Source organism: Triturus cristatus, chromosome 6 (assembly GCF_964204655.1).
Source record: "Triturus cristatus chromosome 6, aTriCri1.1, whole genome shotgun sequence".
Classification (NCBI taxonomy): Eukaryota; Metazoa; Chordata; class Amphibia; order Caudata; family Salamandridae; genus Triturus; species Triturus cristatus.
The window spans coordinates 42496582-42508709 of record NC_140589.1 but is presented as its reverse complement, the minus strand read 5'-3'; the positions used below and the strand labels follow the sequence as shown (position 1 = coordinate 42508709).

Here is a 12128-nt window from a genome sequence, read left to right as displayed (position 1 = left end):
AACTGGAGTGGCAATTTGGAAACCGGCATGATAAGTAGTCCTTGGCGAGAAATTCTGCTCTGCTCGTGGAGTTTGCTGAATTCGGCAACTCCCCGTTCCACAGAAAACGCAGAGTTACCAATAAACTCTTCACTAGGCAAGGGAGCAGAATTTTTGGTGCTCTTGAGCGTGTGCGCGGGGACACAACGAGACAGTTGTTGAGGAAGTTGGCAGGGCCTCCGACAACATCTCAGAAATCCGGATGTGGGGGACTCACTTGTTGCAACAATAGGCGTTCTTGGCCCCCAACGACCCTCAGAAGCCAAGGAGACTTCATCCCCCTACCAGTAGTGTGCCAGGAGGCCCCTGTGAAGAGTGGATGAGAAAGGGTGGGGCTTCCCACAAAGTCTCCACAATGCAGCCGTGGGGGACTAACTTGTCGCAACAATAGGGGTTCTTGGCCCCCAAAAATTCTCAGCAGCCAAGGGGACTTCATCCCTCAACCAGTAGTGGGCCAGAAGGCCCCTGTGCAGAGTGGTTGAGAAAGAGGGCGGGGCCTCCGACCACATCTCATCAATGCGGCTGTGGGGGATTTACTTGTCTCAACAATAGGGGTTCTTGGCCCCCAATGACCCTCAGCAGCCAAGGGGACATCATCCCCCAACAAGAAGTGTGCCAGGAGGCCCCTGTGCAGAGTGGATGACAATGGGGGCGGGGCCTCCGACCACATCTCAGCAATCTGGCTAAGGGGGACTTACTTGTTGCAACAATAGGGAATCTTGGCCCCCAACGACCCTCAACAGCCAAGAGGACATCATTCGGGGTGGATGAGCAATACTCCGTCTGCTCACTCAACTGTGCCGATATTGGCGGATTTTTTCGGCAACTCTATGAAATTCCTACAGAGTGAAACTCTGTGAGCTCCGCCCAGACCTAGTGATAAACTGGCACATTGAGCTTATCTCTGGCATATGTGAGCAGCTCTGCTATATTTGAGTACCTCCTCTAGCAGGCAGCCGCATTTAGGATTATAGTCAGGGACACTGGAATTATGCTGCAGGGTATGACCAAATTATGCCGCAGATCTTATCAAATTATACAACAAGAAAAGGCAAATTATGCAGTGTAATGCTGCATATTTTATGACGTGGTACCTCATTATTTTGTCATGTGTACACATATTAACACCATCTGGGCAAAGGTTTCACCTCATTAGTACCAGTCTGGCACACAAATACCGCAATAGGCAACCGAAAGATAACCAGTCAACCTTTGCTAAGCGCCTTCCACTGCTCGCCACCACGTATCTCCACGTTTTTAGTAACTTTAGATACATTTGAGCGGGAAATATTATTTTTTGTTAAAATGTGCAGATTATGCAAGAGCTGATAGAATGTATGCCAAATGTATCAAAGCCATTATTATGCGGAACACGCTGAGACCACAAAATCGCATAATTCCAGTGACACTGAGTATATGAGAAGGACCCTCGACGCGCAGCCCCCTGGTAAAATGTCTCCACCAGTAAAACACCTGATGCTAACATCTTGTGTGAGTCTTGCTTCAGGGCGGTTCAAATAATGTCAGGGGTAACTCACACGTTCATCCTTCTGATGCCAATAAACTGAGTACCATCACATTAGATAAACGTAACACCTGTCACTGACATCAGTACCAAATTCAATATTGTTGTAGCAAGTGCAATAAAAAATCAAGCTAAAGGCAGGGATATGGCACAAAGTAGCAGTCATTCTGTTGGAATTTTATTTTCTGAAACATAACTTTTGTTGGGCTATAACTGGTGCAGAAGAGAGCTGTGCAGTGTAAGTATTGAGCACTGGTGGCAAGGCTTTAAGTGGGCCGGGTCCTGTCGGTGCTCATCACCGGCAGTTCTAAAAAGCAGGTGCTGAGACGGGTCCCTATCGGGCTGTCTCCATTTTTGCCCTCACCCTCAGGTGACATAAACATCTTAACTAGGCAGCTGTACCACCCTTCATTGGCCTTTAACTTTAACAAGGAGACTCGTTACAGTTTCTTCACAGCTTCATCATGTTATCATTGAAGCATTTTCAATAATATATACAGCAGTCATTCTTGTTACTTATTTATCTTATGCAACAACCACTGACAAAGCCAATAGTCCTGGCTTGTTTTAGGTGCAATGCCATTTGTTGTATTGTGTCTGAGTGCATAACAGGAAGACACAGCAAAGTACCAGTCGGGTAACAAATGATGCTAAACACAGATTTTTAGCTTACGTCTTTAAGCCGCGCCATGTGAGAGACCCCCACCTCCCTTTCCCCGGGTTTTTCATGCCACTCAAAGCCCTGAGAGAGTTTGTACCATCTGTGCATTTCTAGTGGCATGCAGTGTGTGATTGGCCGGTGTCATAGCCGGTGGGTGCCCGCTGCATCGGTCAGAGATGCAGTGATGTGGCACAGATGTCTGTCAGCTGTGCAGAGAGCTACGAGGTGCTTCTGTGGAGAAACAGTGACGATTACATGAAGTTGACATGTCTGAAATAGGAAGTGCCTGGAGTCTGTGATTTACTCAGGGTGGAAATACATACATACCATAACGTGTCTTCTAGCCAGGTATATTTTGGGATGGTTTGCACGTGTGGCTGGCTTATAAAGTGCCTTACTGCACAGTGCAGCGGCGCCCGGGCCCGGCCAGGCTGCTGGCCCTTTAAGAGGCTGCTGCACGGTAGTGGCAGGTCCTGCCTCCTGCCAGAGCTGGAGCAGAGCTCTGTGAGTGGGACGCACATCCCGACTGGATCCTGGAGGGGGAAGGCGCCACCCGGGCACTCTCTGCGCAGAGCACACGACTTGTCAGACTCTCTCACCCACACTGCAGACCGCTGTCTCTCTCGCTCACACTGAGCACACACGTGGGCACTGGCCCTGCGACACACACACTGTGAGCTCTGCTCCCACACACTTTGCACACGCATGGGCACTGCCCCTGTGGCGCACGCACTGTGAGCCCTGCTCCCACACACACACACAGCACACACATGGGCACTGCCCCTGTGGCACACACACTGTGAGCCCTGCTCACACACACACACATGGGCACTGCCCCTGTGACACACACACTGTGAGCCCTGCTCACACACACACACACACATGGGCACTGCCTCTGTGGCACACACACTGTGAGCCCTGCCCCCTCCCCCCCACACAGTCATCAAACACAACCACTGCCAGCCCTGCTCCCACACACATGGGCACTGCCCTTGTGGCGCACGCACTGTTAGCCTTGCTTCCACACACACAGCACACACATGAGCACCGTCTGTGTGGCACACATTCAGGGCACACAGCACCAGTCTCCTTCTCCCACACACTGCGGACCCTCGCACAGGGCGCCGGACCCTGGACAGCAGAAGCGGCGGGGCCCCTACCCGACGCCCTCTGTGCGTCTTTACGGGGATTGGACAGCAGCACTGGGGTCCCTGCTCGGAGAACAGCCGTAGGGAGCCGCCCACCCAAACCCCAACCCGGAGCCCCTGTTTGGAGAACCCCCCCCCGGGGGCCTGGGTACGGACCTCAGCACCGGAGCCCCCCAGCTGCTACCCACCGACCACAGGACGGGAGTCCCTCATTGCAGAGCCCTCCTGGGACCTTCCTGCTGCTTAAGACCCGCACTACTGGGGTCCCTTTCCTGGGAATCTGTCAAGCGCCTAGGAGTCCCAGCGCAAGGGTCACCGCTTGGATTACAGCACACTAGGGACCCTCTCGGAGTCGGGCGCTTGGTGGGCGCAGCGCCCCTGCTGGCCCCTGATTTCTGCCAGGGCATGGAGTGAGCCCAGCCCCCGGTTCGGACGGACACAGCAGCAGTCTACACAGCTGGGCACAGCTGGTAAGTCACCACTCTCCCCGAGTGACGTTTCTCCATGTGTGCGTGCGGTGCCACCATGTTCCCGGACTTTGCTTTCTTCTCGCAGAACAGCTGTGAAAACAAGGGGTGAGGTCAGAGCCCAGAGAATAGGGGGTCACTGTGGCCTTACTGAATGCCCCCTTCTCTCTGCCTGGCCGTGCTGTCACTTCTGTCACAACAAGCGCTGCTGTAGGCGCTTTATGAACAGTGTCTCACTCATGTTCCTACAACATGTAACCCCATTCCCCGCATCCTCACGAAGAGATGAGGCCGTGGGGGGGACGGGGGGGGGGGGAGCACACTTCACACCAGCATGTGGTGGGGGGTTTATCCACACTTACTAGTAGCCGCACCTTACAGTGAACTCTGTCCCCACGCTGTGTCTGCACCTTACAGTGGACTCTGTATCCACCCTGTCTCTGCACCTTACAGTCGACTCTGTACCCACCCTGTCTCTATGCCTTACAGTGGACTCTGTATCCACGCTGTCTCTGTGCCTTACAGTGGACTCTGTATCCACCCTGTCTCTGCACCTTACAGTGGACTCTGTATCCACGCAGTCTCTGTGCCTTACAGTGGACTCTGTATCCACCCTGTGTCTGCACCTTACAGTGGACTCTGTACCCACGCTGTCTCTATGCCTTACAGTGGACTATGTATCCATTCTGCCTCTGCGCCTTACAGTGGACTATGTATCCACGCTGTGTCTGCACCTTACAGTGGACTCTCTAACCACGCTGTCTCTATGCCTTAGTGAACTCTGTATCCACGCTGTCTCTATGCCTTAGTGGACTCTGTATCCACGCTGTCTCTATGCCTTACAGTGGACTCTGTATCCACGCTGTCTCTGCTCCTTACAGTGGACTCTGTATCCATTCTGTCTCTGCGCTTTACAGTGGACTCTGTATCTAGCTGCCTCTGCACCTTACAGTGGACTCTGTATCCACGCAGTCTCTATGCCTTACAGTCGACTCTGTATCCACCCTGTCTCAGCACCTTACAGTGGACTCTGTATCCACGCTGTCTCTATGCCTTACAGTGGACTATGTATCCATTCTGCCTCTGCGCCTTACAGTGGACTATGTATCCACGCTGTGTCTGCACCTTACAGTGGACTCTCTAACCACGCTGTCTCTATGCCTTAGTGAACTCTGTATCCACGCTGTCTCTATGCCTTAGTGGACTCTGTATCCACGCTGTCTCTATGCCTTACAGTGGACTCTGTATCCACGCTGTCTCTGCTCATTACAGTGGACTCTGTATCCATTCTGTCTCTGCGCTTTACAGTGGACTCTGTATCTAGCTGCCTCTGCACCTTACAGTGGACTCTGTATCCACGCAGTCTCTATGCCTTACAGTGGACTCTGTATCCACCCTGTCTCTGTGCCTTACAGTGGACTCTGTATCCACGCTGTCTCTGTGCCTTACAGTCCAGTGGACTCTGTATCCACGTTGTTTCTGCGCCTCACAGCGGACTCTGTATCCACGCTGTCTCTGTGCCTTACAGCGGAATCTGTATCCACGCTGTCTCAGCGCCTCACAGCGGACTCTGTATCCAGGCTGTCTCTGCGCGTTACAGCGGACTCTGTATCCACGCTGTCTCTGCGCCTTACAGAGGACTCTGTATCCACGCTGTCTCTGCTCATTACAGTGGACTCTGTATCCACTCTGTCTCCGCGCCTTACAGTGGACTCTCTAACCACGCTGTCTCTGCACCTTACAGTGGACTCTGTATCCACGCTGTCTCTGCGTCTCACAGTGGACTCTGTATCCACGTCGTCTCTGCGCCTTACAGTGGACTCTGTATTCACGCTGTCTCTGCAACTTACAGTGGACTCTGTATCCACGCTGTCTCTGCGTTTTACAGTGGACTTTGTATCCACGCTGTCTCTGCGCCTTACAGTGGAATCTGTATCCATGCTGTTGCTGCGCCTTAAGGTGGACTCTGTATCCATGCTGTCTCTGCACCTCACAGCGGACTCTGTATCCAGGCTGTCTGTGCGCGGTACAGCGCACTCTGTATCGACGCTGTCTCTGCACCTTACAGAGGACTCTGTATTCACGCTGTCTCTGCGCCTTATTGGGGACTCTGTATCCACGCTGTCTCTGCGCCTCACAGTGGACTCTGTATCCACATTGTCTCTGCGCCTTACAGTGAACTTTGTATCCACGCTGTCTCTGCGCCTCACAGTGGACTCTGTATCCATGCTGTCTCTATGCCTTACAGTGGACTCTGACTCCAGGCTGTCTCTGAGCCTCACAGTGGACTCTGTATCCACGCAGTCTCTATGCCTTACAGTGGACTCTGTATCCATGCTGTCTCTATGCCTTACAGTGGACTCTGACTCCAGGCTGTCTCTGAGCCTCACAGTGGACTCTGTATCCACGCAGTCTCTGCACCTCCCTCTGCACCTTGCAGTGGACGACTCTGTAGCCAAGTGGTCTCTGCGCCTCACAGTGGACTCTGTACCCACGCTGTCTCCGCACGTCCCTCTGCACCTTGCAGTGGACTCTGTACCCACTCTGTCTCTGCGTCTTACAGTGGACTCTGTATCCATGCTGTCTCCGCACCTTACAGTGGACTCTGTATCCACGCTGCCTCTGCGCCTAATAGTGGACTCTATATCCAAGCTGTCTCCGCACGTCCCTCTGCACCTTGCAGTGGACTCTGTACCCACTCTGTCTCTGCGCCTTACAGTGGACTCTGTATCCATGCTGTCTCCGCGCCTTACAGTGGACTCTGTATCCACGCTGCCTCTGAGCCTTACAGTGGACTCTGTATCCAAACTGTCTCCACACCTTCTTCTGCACCATGCAGTGGACTCTGTATCCACGCTGTCTCTACGCTTTACAAAGGACTCTGTATCCACGCTGCCTCTGCGCCTTATAGTGGACTCTGTATCCACTCTTTTTCTGCACCCCACTGGGGATAGTTTATACACTTTTATTGCACTTCACAGTTGGTGGTGTATCCACACTTTCTGTGCACCTCAGAGTGGGTGGGTTGTCCACTTTTACTGCACCTTACAGGGGTCGCTTTTCCACACTTTCTCTGCACCCAACAGTAGGTGGTTATCCACTTTTAGTGCATCTCACATGGGGGGGGGGGTTCCACACTTTCTCTGCACCTCACAGTGGGTGATTATCCACTTTTACTGCACCTTAGAGTGGGCGCTTTATCCATACTTTTAAGCACCTTAAAATTGGCGCCTTATTTGCTTTTACTGCACCTTAGAGTAGGCGCTTTATCCACACTCTTGCAGCGCCTTACAGTTGTTACCGTTGGCACTTTATCCGCTTTCGCTGCACCTTACAGTGGGCGCTCTATCCTCTGCTTTATAGCGCCTTACAGTTGTTACAGCTGGCGTTGTATCCACCTTACAGTGGGCGCTTCCTCCCAGATGGTTGTTTGTTATGTTTCGGTGGGTTCTACCACTCCACTACAGGGTCTCCAAGCCACTGAGCGCGCTCCGCACGAGCTGTTCTTCAGGGTGACGTTGTTCGGGTGGCGGCTGGTTTTCCTCTCAGCTGCTGGCTCGGAGCTGGGACGGGGGAGGATTCGTTCTGGTTCAGCTCCGGTGGGTGGGCGGCAGCTGGGACGTGCACCTTCCCCGGCCGCCTGCTAGAGGGCGCCGCAGCCCCTGGAAAGCAGGCCCTCCAGGCAGGGGGTGGTGACTCAGTGAGGAGTGAAGGGGGCAGGGGGCAGGGGCGGTCTGATGTGTGCACTGCTCAAATGCAGCTCACTGCAGAGATAGGAGGCGCACGGCCATAGCATTAAGTACTGAAAAGGGGGGGAGGGGGGCCGCAGCAGAGCTCTTGGGTTTGGAAAGTACTGGGAGTAAGCACCAAGTCATCTTTAGTGACTCCAGGTGACGCCTTGACGTCAATGTCGACACAATATGTTACATTCATGAAATATTTAACTATTCAAACTAATTTTAGAACAAACAAAGCATAGCGGACCTCACTAAAGTATTTGCAAAGCTTTTAAAAGCAGACGAGCAGAACTCGAGTCCCAAAAGGGGTTCCTCCCATCAACAGAAGGGGGTCTCTACGGGGCTCCCCTTGTGGGGGCGCTGGTGGCTTCCTGAAGCGTGTACAGCTCCCAAAAGCCACTCTGTGCACCAGAGCGCTATGAACTGAGCTGCATTTGAAGTTCTGACAAGATATGAGTGAGAACTCAATCTAACCTCTTCATGTGTAAGTCTCACTCTCAATGAGTGATACTTGAGGTGTCTCGTGCGCAGCATATAACAGGAGTGTAGAGTGGGGGAGCCGTCTTCAGTTAAAAGGGGTGCGTCACTGTCCAGGATCTGTAAGGTTTGAGGGAGCCCCTCTCGAAGACAGAAGTACTCCCCTACAGCAGCCTACTCTGGGGAAGCCTGTCTCTATGACCCCAGTAAGTACTGAGGGAGTTCCCTCCACCCCTCCTTCCAGAAGCCCCGCGAGTAGTATGGAGGTCTGCTCCACAGATCACCAGTCCAGACCCAGGGGGTCCTCCGGTGTAGGGAGTGAGGTACAAGTACCACCCCACTCCCTTGTTACTCACACCATAAGAGGCCCTTCTACAGAATGAGGGAACACAACACCAGCACAGACTGAGAAACACTCCTCTTTCTAACGCCAGTGCAGAGTGAGGGACTGATACCAGCGAAGACTGACTGACACCACTACAGAGCGCGAAACATCCACCCACCCCTTCCTAAGACCAGTACAGACGTCTCACCTCCTGACACTGGTACATGCTGAATGACTCCCGTCCTGACACCGGTACAGACTGAACAACTCCCCTTCTGACACATCCTGACACCAGTACAGACTGAACGTCTTCCCTCCTGACACCGGTACAGACTGAACGTCTCCCCTCCTGACACCGGTACAGACTGAACGTCTCCCCTCCTGACACCAGTACAGACTGAACGTCTCCCCTCCTGACACCGGTACAGACTGAACAACTCCCCTTCTGACACTTCCGGACACCAGTACAGACTGAACATCTTCCCTCCTGACACCGGAACAGACTGAACGTCTCCCCTCCTGACACCGGTACAGACTGAACGACTCCCCTCCTGACACGGTACAGACTGAACGACTCCCCTCCTGACACCAGTACAGACTGAACGACTCACTTCCTGACACGGTACAGACCGAACAACTCCCCTCCTGACACCGGTACAGACTGAACAACTCCCCTCCTGACACCCCTCCTGACACCAGTACAGGCTGAACATCTCCCCTCCTGACACCAGTACAGACTGAACGACTCACTTCCTGACACGGTACAGACTGAACGGCTCCCCTCCTGACACCAGTACAGACTGAACGTCTCCCCTCTTGACACCGGTACAGACTGAACGACTCCCCTCCTGACACCAGTACAGACTGAACGACTCCCTTCCTGACACGGTACAGACCGAACAACTCCCCTCCTGACACTGGTACAGACCGAACAACTCCCCTCCTGACACCAGTACAGGCTGAACATCTCCCCTCCTGACACCAGTACAGACTGAACGACTCACTTCCTGACACGGTACAGACTGAACGACTCCACTCCTGACACCAGTACAGACTGAACGTCTCCCCTCTTGACACCGGAACAGACTGAACAACTCCCCTCCTGACACGGTACAGACCGAACAACTCCCCTCCTGACACCAGTACAGGCTGAACATCTCCCCTCCTGACACCCCTCCTGACACCGGTACAGACTGAACGACTTCCCTCCTGACACCGGTACAGACTGAACGACTTCCCTCCTGACACCGGTACAGACTGAACGTCTCCCCTCCTGACACCAGTACAGACTGAACGACCCCCTTCCTGACACGGTACATGCTGAACGTCTCCCCTCCTGACACCGGTACAGACTGAATGACTCCCCTCCTGACACCAGTACAGACTGAACGTCTCCCCTCCTGACACCAGTACAGACTGAACGACCCCCTTCCTGACACGGTACATGCTGAATGACTCCCGTCCTGACACCGGTACAGACTGAACAACTCCCCTTCTGACACCCTTCCTGACACCAGTACAGACTGAACGTCTCCCCTCTTGACACCGGTACAGACTGAACGACTCCCCTCCTGACATTGATACCTACTGAATGACTCCCCTCCTGACACCAGTTCAACGGTACAGACTGAACGACTCCCCTCCTGACACCAGTACAGACTGAACGACTCCCTTCCTGACACGGTACATACTGAATGACTCCCCTCCTGACACCGGCACAGACTGAACGACTTCCCTCCTGACATTGATACCTACTGAATGACTCCCCTCCTGACACCAGTACAGACTGAACGACTCCCTTCATGACACAGTACATACTGAACGACTCCCCTCCTGATAACGTACATACTGAATGACTCCCCTCCTGACACCGGCACAGACTGAACGACTCCCCTCCTGACATTGATACTTACTGAACGACTCCTTTCCTGACACTGGTACAGACTGAACGACTCTCCTTCTGACACCGGCACATACTGAATGACTCCCCTCCTGACACCTGTACAGACTGAACAACTTCCCTCCTGATACCGGTACAGACTGAACGACTCCCCTTCTGACACAGGTACAGACTGAACAACTCTCTTTCTGACACAGGTACCGACTGAATGACTCCCCTCTTAACACCAGTACAGATTGAACAACTCCCTTCCTGACACCAGTACAGACTGAATGACTTACCTCCTGGCACCGGTACAGACTGAACAACTCCTTTCCTGACCCTGGTAGAGACTGAACAACTCTCCTTTTGACACCGGTACAGACTGAGCGACTCCCTTCCTGACACCAGTACAGACTGAACCCTCCTAACACCGGTACAGACAGAACGACTTCCCTCCTGACATTGATACCTACTGAATGACTCCCCTCCTGACACCAGTACAGACTGAACGACTCCCTTCATGACACAGTACATACTGAACGACTCCCCTCCTGATAACGTACATACTGAATGACTCCCCTCCTGACACCGGCACAGACTGAACGACTCCCCTCCTGACATTGATACTTACTGAACGACTCCTTTCCTGACACTGGTACAGACTGAACGACTCTCCTTCTGACACCGGCACATACTGAATGACTCCCCTCCTGACACCTGTACAGACTGAACAACTTCCCTCCTGATACCGGTACAGACTGAACGACTCCCCTTCTGACACAGGTACAGACTGAACAACTCTCTTTCTGACACAGGTACCGACTGAATGACTCCCCTCTTAACACCAGTACAGATTGAACAACTCCCTTCCTGACACCAGTACAGACTGAATGACTTACCTCCTGGCACCGGTACAGACTGAACAACTCCTTTCCTGACCCTGGTAGAGACTGAACAACTCTCCTTTTGACACCGGTACAGACTGAGCGACTCCCTTCCTGACACCAGTACAGACTGAACCCTCCTAACACCGGTACAGACTGAACGACTGCTCTCCTGACACCAGTACAGATTGAAGGACTCTCCTGACATCAGTCCACGCTAAGGATCCACCCCTCCTTATAGCAGTACAGACTGAGGGACCGATCCCTCCTTATAGCAGTACAGACTGAGGGACCGATCCCTCCTTATAGTAGTACAGACTGAGGGACCGACCCCTCCTTATACCAGTACAGACTGAGGGACCGATCCCTCCTTATAGCAGTACAGACTGAGGGACCGATCCCTCCTTATAGCAGTACAGACTGAGGGACCGATCCCTCCTTATAGTAGTACAGACTGAGGGACCGACCCCTCCTTATACCAGTACCGACTGAGGGACCTACTCATCCTGATACCAGTACATACTGAGGGACCTACCCCTCCTGATACCAGTACCTACTGAGGGACATACCCCTCCGTATGCCAGTACAGAATGAGGGACCTACCCCTACTTATGCCAATACAGACTGAGAGGCCTACCCCTCCATATGCCAGTACAGAATGAGGGATCCACCCCTACTTATGCCAGCACAGAATGAGGTACCTACCCCTCCTTATGCCAGTACATACTGAGGGACCTATCCCTCCTGATACCAGTACAGACTGAGGGACCTACTCCTCTTGATGCCAGTACAGACTGAGGGACATACCCCTCCTTATGCCAGTACAAACTGAGGGACATACCCCTCCTTATGCCAGTACAGACCGAGGGACCCACCCCTCCTTATGCCATTACAGACTGAGGGACATACCCCTCCTTATGCCAGTGCAGACCGAGGGACATACCCCTCTTTATGCCAGTACAGACTGAGGGTCATACCCCTCC

At 53.1% G+C, this 12128-nt stretch overlaps 1 protein-coding gene across 2 annotated transcripts in view; it reads left to right on the top strand.

Annotated features, from left to right (window-relative positions):
* The first annotated feature begins 2734 nt into the window (after positions 1–2734).
* DAAM2 (dishevelled associated activator of morphogenesis 2) overlaps positions 2735–12128 on the top strand; it is a 630299-nt gene continuing 620905 nt past the window's right edge. For both annotated transcript variants that reach the window (XM_085610233.1, XM_085610232.1), the window contains exon 1: positions 2735–3843. The gene's annotated coding sequence lies outside the window, so the exon portion shown is untranslated. The remainder of the gene's footprint in view (positions 3844–12128) is intronic.